This window comes from Talpa occidentalis, unplaced genomic scaffold (assembly GCF_014898055.3).
Source record: "Talpa occidentalis isolate TD23 unplaced genomic scaffold, MPIMG_talOcc4v2.1 talOcc4.836, whole genome shotgun sequence".
NCBI classification, from domain to species: Eukaryota; Metazoa; Chordata; class Mammalia; order Eulipotyphla; family Talpidae; genus Talpa; species Talpa occidentalis.
This window is the reverse complement of record NW_023605235.1, coordinates 16,099-25,286: the sequence shown is the minus strand read 5'-3', so window position 1 is coordinate 25,286 and position 9,188 is coordinate 16,099. Positions and strand designations below refer to the sequence as shown.

The window sequence follows — 9,188 nt, the reverse complement described above, 5'->3', positions numbered from 1 at the left end:
CTCTGTCCTCAAAGGTGAAATTGAACATGTTCCCATAGACATTTGGAACTTTACTCAGACTTTTTATCCTGTCCTTAGGCAAGATGCCCTCCCCACTGTATTGTGTGATCCACTCAGTTCAGCGTTCCATTTCTACTGTGAATTTGGGCTGGTGAAGTAAGTTGCACTTTTTGATCCATGTTTGGCAACACCAAATATCAGATCGGTGTGTAGCAGCTATTGTACACTAGCATTTCTGCTGGTGCACTGTTCCAGTATATACATGTGTGATCTCAAATAACCACTTCCCTTCTACGGCCATACCACCCTGAACACACCCGATCTCATCAATAACCACTTCCCTAGTTGGTTAGATAAATCTTGAGGTGGTTTTGCTCTTCTACTATTCTAACTGTGAGAAGTCCTTGTTAAATCTTTACATTCCCTAGATATTACCAGAACTGGATCCTTCTTTTGTTTAGTTCCAACATATTTAAATTTGGTTATCAATTAGCTTTTACTCTATGGCATACCACCCCCAACATGAGTTGGGGGCATAAAACTTAGTTCAGAATTCTGGGAGCTGGCTGGCCTGTTCTGGTCTGGGCTCACTCAGCTGAACTTTACTGGGCTCTCATGCATCTGTGGTCAGGGCAGGCTCGCTGAGGCTACGTGATCCAGGATCCCCACACTCATATGGGTTGCAAGTGCTGTACTGTTGCCTGGAGCAACCAAGGTGCTCAAGGCACACATGTCTACCCATCAAACCTGCCCCATCTTCCTTCCTCATTGGTAGTGGTGGCAGGAGTCTCCTAGGCAGCCAGAAGGCAGGTCCTGATGGGCAAACACTTTCCTTGCCTCTGTTCTTACTCTGTTTTTATATTCCTTTTGCTTATGTCCTGTTAGCCAAATGGAGTCCCAAGGCCAGTTTAGTGTGGGAGATCTCTACAAAACAGCTTGGAGAGAGGGAGGGAGAGAATTTGAGTCCATTTTTTAAACTATCACAGTCAGTATTTTAAAATAGACGTTTCTGGGCTCTACTATAAAACAATGTTGGATTACTCCAGATTCCCTTTGTCACATTACAGTAGCACAGGCAGGCCCATTCTAGTCTAACTCATCCCCATTATATGCAGAACGACACCCCTACCCGGGCTGCATGACCTGCTCAGCCACCACAGAGATGTACTGTTATAACTACCATGGCTGGTAGCCACGAAGATTGTTTGGATGAGCTCCTAGAAGTGGAATTGACTGGTTAGAATTTACACATATGTTTTAAAAACCTCTTTGACTTTCTAAATTTTTTTTAACATCTAAAAATTATTTAAAACATGACTTTTTCTTGATATAAGGGTTTAGTTTTAAATGCCAGTTCATTCCTCTAGGGCTCAGTTGCCTTCTGTGGAAATAGCTGCTGGCTTGTGCCCATATGTGCATGTGTGTGTGCATGCACACACACACACAAATGCAACTGAGACCGTCATACCCTTCTCTGAGGAGGCACCCAGGAGTGGAGCCATTTTGGATAGAAATTCTCTGACAGCTACTGTAAAGCAGTCACTCTGCTAAGTGGGGAGACAAAAAAGATCACCAATAAATGTAAGGATTCCTGCTTTTTTGAGTTTGTTTTATGCCCCTTCACTTTTACAGAAGACCTGTTTTCACTAACCGAAAAAAAATCTGAAAAGGATTTTCACTCTTAAAATAAAAGGTGAAAAGTAGCACCATGTCAGCAGTTGTTCGGCAGCAGCTGCTCCAGAGCCAGTGTGTTCCCTGAGAAGCAAGTGTGGCACCTCCAAGCTCTGTCCCAAGCCAGACTGTGCACAGGTTGTGTATTTATCAGGGTATTCCTGCTTTTACTATATGTTAGTGTTATTTTAGGTTTTGCATGTTGTGTCACATGACTTGGCAGGTTCTTTTCTTGGGCCTGGGAAGGCTCAAATTTTTTAACACAGAAATTAATGCTAATTGATGCTTTATTTTATGCCAGAAAAGATTATATAGGAACAATTTCAGATAGCAAGGGAAACCTGTTCAGTCAGGAACTCACCGTTGGGGCAACAAGACTGACTATGGTATCTAATCACATGGCACAATAAGGTCCATGCCTGAGTACTGAGTCTATGAGAGAACACAGGAGAAAGGATTCATTCTGCTTAGCTCCTTGGGAGGTATGCGACATGGGGAGTACTCATGAGCGTCCCTCACTTGGCCAAGTTACTTGATCTTTCTGTGCCAGTTTTCCCATATATAAAGTGTGAACAAAAGTAATACCCACCTGTGGTTATAGTGAGGATTCCATAAGATAAAAGGCATAACCTGCTTAGAACAGTGCCTAGCACAGAAAAATACTTGCCTCTATCATTGACCTGAATTACTGTAGTTGATTTTTCTAATATTCTTCCCCTACCAGGACCCTGAGAAGTAAGGAGGGTTAGAATCACCTTCTCCTGCTATGATTTACGGCATGAAAATAGGAAGTGCTTGATCCTATTTTGAACACATGTAAGTTGTTTGTTATGGTGTGTAGCTCTTCAGTAAAACTAAAGGATTTTAACAAACTTCTCACTATTTAAAAAATGTACATATTACTGTACATTTGATAATTGTACAAATTTCCCTTTACTAGTATATTTGTAAATAAACCAGTAATTTCTCTTATTATTAAAAAAAGTACATGGTCTTCAGTACTTTTACCAGAGCTTAAAAGGTAAGGGAGATGAATGGATAAGCACACTTCCCAGAATATTCAGAATGGAACAGGATTCTGACCTAACATTTGGCGATTGCTAAATGAATTCCTAGGGCAATTGAACACATTCTTGTTGATTGCAAACAGTCAGCAAGCTACCGATTTGTATCAGCTACTGGAGAGACAAAGATAAGTAAGACATAGTCTCTGTTCCATTCGATGTCAGCCTGTTGGAGAGACAGACAGAACAGCCAGCAATTAAGATACTGAGAGAGCAATTAAGTTGGCCACAGAGGAGGTAACACTACAACTGAGCTTTTAAGTTCTGCCCAAGTTAGTACCTTAGGGAACATAAATGTATATGGATACAATTCTATTTAATTTATTTTATATCCAATTTGACAAATGGAACCCCTTGCCACAAGTCTGAGATGCCTCCAAAATGCTTTCTCAAAGCAATTTAGAAACCAAGAATATCTTGTTGATAGCCTAAGTGGCCTATGTCGTCCCTATACAGCAAGAGTAGAATGACATTGAGAAGCATTATTCTATTTACCGACAGTGGAGTCAGATCAGATTTCAGCTTTTAGCTGTCAGGCACATTTTGAGGTTCTTGGTGCTATCCCTAGCTCTTAGTTCTCTAAAAGCCCCGTGGATCAAAATTAGAGGGAAGGTTTTTAATGTAATAACTGACTGTTTACTTCTTAGAACTGTAAACAGAGCTTAGTACAGAAGAGATGTCTGTCTTGTTGGCATTTACTGCTTTCATAGGAAAATTAAGATCTCAAGAAAACAGTTCAGTGAGCCAATTAAGCCTTGTCTATTAAAATTATGCAAAATAATTCTGAAAGCTATTATTAATTCAAAACATAGACCACAAAATCCAGGTTTGAGTACTTAAACAGAAAACAACAGCTCCAGAATCTTGGTGTTACTTGTATGTTTCCATTTCATATTCATATTCTATCTCTAGCCAGTTCTATTTGTGGTTTCAGACTGCATTCTTTTTTTTTTAAATAAATTTTATTTTTATATTCCCCATACAATTGCAATCCCCTTATTTTGACCCCAATCCCTCCCCTCCCCACCCCCACCCCCCATAGAGTGTCTCTTGTTCATAGTTGTTTGTTGATTTTGATATTTTCTTTCTTATAGTTATTCTTTTTCCTGGTCCCTTATTTAAGTTTTCTAGATTCCAGCTATGAGTGAGACCATCCGGTATTTTTCTTTTTCTTTCTGGCTTATTTCGCTGAGCATGATCCCTTCCAGCGCCATCCATGTTGCTGCAAATTGCATGTGTTTATCTTTTTTGAATGCTGAGTAATATTCCATGGTGTATATGTACCACATCTTCTTGATCCAGTCAACTATTTTTGGGCATTTGGGCTGTTTCCAAAGCTTAGCTATTGTAAACAGTGCTGCTATAAACATAGGGGTGCAGGTGCTCTTTGGAATTGATGTTTCTGTGTCCTTTGGGTAAATACCTCGGAGTGGAATTGCTGGATCCTATGGAAGCTCTATGTTTAGTAGGTCCAGAAATCTCCACACAGCTCTCCATAGTGGTTGGACCAGTTTGCACTCCCACCAACAGTGCAGAAGAGTTCCTTTTTCTCCACACCCTCGCCAACATTTGTTGTTGTTAGTTTTTTTAATATGTGCCATTCTCACTGGTGTAAGATGGTATCTCATGGTAGTTTTGATTTGCATTTCCCTGATGACAAGTGATGTTGAATATTTTTTCATATGTCCGTTGGCCATTTGCATTTCCTCTTCAGAGAAGTTTCTTTTTAGCTCTTCTGCCCATTTTTTGACTGGATTATTTTCTTTGTTTGTGCTGAGTCTCATCAGCTCTTTGCAGATTTTTGTGATCAGTCCTTTATCATTAGTGTTGTGTGCAAAAATGTTCTCCCAGTCGGTGGGGTTTCTCTTTGTTTTTGTTATTGTCTCTTTTGCTGTGCAGAAGCTCTTTAATTTGATGTAGTCCCAGCTGTTTATCTTTGCCTTCACTATCACTGCTTTGGGTGATGTGTCTGTAAAGATGTCAGACTGCATTCTTAATGAAGAGTATTTGTGGAAAATATCTTCTAATGGTTTGAACATTTGTGTCCCACCAAAATTCATATATTGAAATCCTATCCCCAAAAGTGACAGCATTAGGAGATGGAACTCTCTTTGGGAAACTCTTAGGAGGAGACCCTACAGAACTCTGGCCCTTCCTACATGTAAGGATGCAGTGAGAAGGTGCCAATTAGGAAGCAGGAGGAGGAGGGCCTTTCCAGAATGTAGCCACACCTGTGCCTTGATCTTTAACTTGCCAGTCTCCCAGATAGTGAGCAAAAAGTTTTTGTTCATTATAAGTGACCTGTTCTTGGCATCTTTTTATAGCCATCTGAATAGATTTAGCCAGTATTAAATACGTCAGGATTGATCAGATAATGTCTAGTTTTTCTCTTGGTGACTTCCAAGCTTTTAGGAGATGGACTAATTTAATCAGCACTTTGCTGATACCAAAGACTTTGGCATTACTTACCAGCTCAGAAGACTGAGCTGATTACAGAACACTGAGCACCTACAGATGAAGCAGGCCCATTCAGACTTGATGATCTTGGACATGCCATGGCCAATGATGAGGGGACTCCGTCTAGGGGATATTTCTTTGAAACCCCAGAACATCTGTAAAAAGTAGTGATTCTTGATTATTCAGAAGGTATAGGTCCTTTTAAAATGCTAAAAAGCTGTGGAACCATTCTTTATAAAAATGAACACACACACCGGCCCGCGCCGCCGCGAGCGCGCCCCGCCGCCGCCCCGGCCTCGCCGCCCGGCCCCGCCGAGGCGGCCGGGCGGGACGCGCCCGTTCAGTCAAGATGGCTAAGGGTGATCCCAAGAACCGAAGGGCAAGATGTCTGCTTACGCCTTCTTCGTGCAGACCTGCCGTGAGGAGCACAAGAAGAAAAACCCGGAGGTCCCTGTCAATTTTGCAGAGTTTTCCAAGAAGTGCTCAGAGAGGTGGAAGACAATGTCTGGGAAGGAGAAGTCTAAATTTGATGAAATGGCAAAGGCAGATAAAGTACGCTACGATCGGGAAATGAAGGACTATGGACCAGCTAAGGGAGGCAAGAAGAAGAAGGACCCCAATGCCCCCAAACGGCCACCGTCTGGATTCTTCCTGTTCTGTTCAGAATTCCGCCCTAAGATCAAATCCACGAACCCCGGCATCTCCATTGGCGACGTGGCGAAGAAGCTGGGCGAGATGTGGAATAACCTAAGCGACAGTGAGAAGCAGCCTTACAACAACAAGGCGGCGAAGCTCAAGGAGAAGTACGAGAAGGATGTCTCCGACTATAAGTCGAAAGGGAAGTTTGATGGCGCCAAGGGTCCTGCCAAGGTTGCCAGGAAAAAGGTGGAAGAGGAAGACGAAGACGAGGAGGAGGAGGAGGAAGAGGAGGAGGAGGAGGAGGATGAATAAAAAAAACTGTTTCTCTGTCAAAAAAAAAAAAAATGAACACACACAGATATGCATGACCCTTGACAAATAAGTTTTAGGAGATTTCCAGTTTTTAGGAGATTCCCACTTTTTAGGAGATTCCCAATTCACTCACTAAGAATCTGAAGTCTGTATGTTATAACTGGGCTCCTGGCACCAGACTTCATCAGCATCTGGACTGACTAGCTTTTTTTTTTTTCCATTTTATATAACATTTGGATACTTTATATAGCATTTGGATACTTCAATAAAATGGAGCTAAATGTTTCTGTTCGGTTGCCCTAGCATATAAATCCTGGCATGAAGGGCTGACCATGGCATTAGAATAAAGGTGAAACCATTTGTCTAAATCCGGCTCTTTATGCATTCGGTCAAAATCTTCTCCCCTGTGGGAGGACAGGCTGGTGGTCCTGTGGACACATCTCTTCGAAATACAGATAAGCAATGTATGACAATCTCTTGTTCCTAGCATCTACCTATCTCTACCCCTTCTCCTTAAAACCAGGAATCCTAGACAGGGAAAGAGTGAGACTTTAATGCTCTGGACATAGGGGTAGTTGATATTAGGGGGATAGTATTATATATCTACGCAACATAATGGGAAATTCTCCCAGTATATCTTTTTGTCCTACCATCTGCTGGAATCAAGTTTGTGTTAGCCTTTGGAAATAGTAATTATTCCCAGCTTTGCAGCTGAGCTCCATGCTAGCTTTCTCCGAGGGAGTGGACCCTTTGACTGTCTATTGTCTATTGTCAAGAGATCTTTTGTCACTTACTATTGTCAGCTACTGATTTTCCATTGGACACTATCTCTGAAACTAAAAATAAACCTTCCCAAAACAAGTTCCTTCTTTATGAAAGTGAGAAAGACAAAATATACCAATTGTGGGTATAATTTTATTCAGGCTGTTGCAAGAGGGAGAATATTCATTATGAGGCATGTCTCAAAGGACAGAGGCCTGTGTTTTATTGAGGCAAGTAAATAAGGAGTCATCCATAAATCTATGAAAATCATAAAGAACAAAGTGGGCCTTATGTCAGGTTGCCCTTTGTGGTGGTTAGATGTTTCTTAGATACAAAAGGATGGGAGGATTTATTAACCATCACTGCTTTCAGGGGCACAGGGTTCAGGTAAAACTCAACATTGTCAAAAACCATATTTTCCTTGACCTTTAAGAGCCTAAATCCAGGGGCCCTCCCTGATGGTGCAGGGGTTGTTTCAGTGTTATCATGAGTTCAATCCCCAGCCAGGGAGCTAGCCCACATGGCACAGCAGGCCTCTCCTGTCTCTCCCTCAGCAGTGTATTTCAATATATCCACCTGTTCTGCTCCCTGCTCTGTCTCTGGTGAATCCTCTCACCTCCCCACACCTCTGGCCTATACCCCAGTTCCTGTATGTATAAATAAATAAAATAAATTTTAAAAAAGGAGCCTAAATCAAACTTGAAATAAAAAAATAGTTTTTGTAAAGTTTGGTCATGAGATAATCAGAATCCTGACATCTTGATTACTCATTCTATAAAAGCCATGTAAACTAGCACCTCATATAATTTTGTTAAAGAAAAATGAATGGCTTCTGCGACCAAAGTCAGAAGGGAAGGGCTCTTCCTAGAGACGCCAGGGGACAATTTTCTCTTTGAGACAATACTGGAACTTTTTGTATAACTTACAGAAATTCATCCAACATGTATTTTTTGAAGCACCATCTATGTCCCAGGCATAGACACAAGAGATACAGGTGCTGAGGATACAGAAGTCAATGAACAGTCCAAAATGTCAATTCCAAAGAGCACCTGCACTCCTATGCTTATAGCAGCACTATTTACTATAGCTAAGTTTTGGAAACAACCCAAATGCCCAAAAGTACATGACTGGATCAAGAAGATGTGGTACATATATACCATGGAATATTACTCAGCATTTAAAAAAGATAAACACATGCAATTTGCAGCAACATGGATGGCACTGGAAGGGATCATGCTCAGCGAAATAAGCCAGAAAGAAAAAGAAAAATACCGGATGGTCTCACTCATAGCAGGAATCTAGAAAACTTAAATAAGGGACCAGGAAATTGAATAACTATAAGAAAGTGAAAATCAACAAAAATTATGAACCAGAGACACTTTTTGTGGGGTGGGGGGAGGGAGGGGAGGGATTGGGGTCAGAATGGAGGGGTTGAAATTGTATGGGGAACATAAAAATAAAATTTATAAAAACAAAACAAAAAAAAAAACTAGCAACAACAAATGTTGGCGAGGGTGTGGAGAAAAAGGAACTCTTCTGCACTGCTGGTGGGAGTGCAAACTGCTCCAACCACTATGGAGAGCTGTGTGGAGATTTCTGGACCTACTAAACATAGAGCTTCCATAGGATCCAGCAATTCCACTCCGAGGTATTTACCCAAAGGACACAGAAACATCAATTCCAAAGAGCACCTGCACCCCTATGTTTATAGCAACACTATTTACAATAGCTAAGCTTTGGAAACAACCCAAATGCCCAAAAGTAGATGACTGGATCAAGAAGATGTGGTACATATATACCATGGAATATTACTCAGCATTCAAAAAAGATAAACACATGCAATTTGCAGCAACATGGATGGCGCTGGAAGGGATCATGCTCAGCGAAATAAGCCAGAAAGAAAAAGAAAAATACCGGATGGTCTCACTCATAGCAGGAATCTAGAAAACTTAAATAAGGGACCAGGAAAATGAATTGAATAACTATAAGAAAGTGAAAATCAAAATCAACAAAAAACTATGAACCAGAGACACTCTATGGGGGGTAGAGTGTGGGAGGGGAGGGATTGAGGTCAAAATAAGGGGATTGCAATTGTATGGGGAATATAAAAATAAAATTTATTATAAAAAAAAGTGAAAGACAGATATTGGAAGGGTTCACTCACCTGTGAAATACAATAACCAAAAAAAAATCATACACAGGGAAGGTGGAACAGGGAAGTTAATAGAGCATTGGCACAGGTGGTTTGGTGGAGGGTGATTGAAACATGTCCACATATGGAAG

At 41.1% G+C, this 9,188-nt stretch overlaps 1 pseudogene; it reads left to right on the top strand.

Moving 5' to 3' along the window:
• Nucleotides 1–5,520: 5,520 nt before the first annotated feature.
• LOC119235043 (high mobility group protein B3-like) lies at nucleotides 5,521–6,151 on the top strand (annotated as a pseudogene).
• The last annotated feature ends 3,037 nt before the right edge of the window (nucleotides 6,152–9,188 follow it).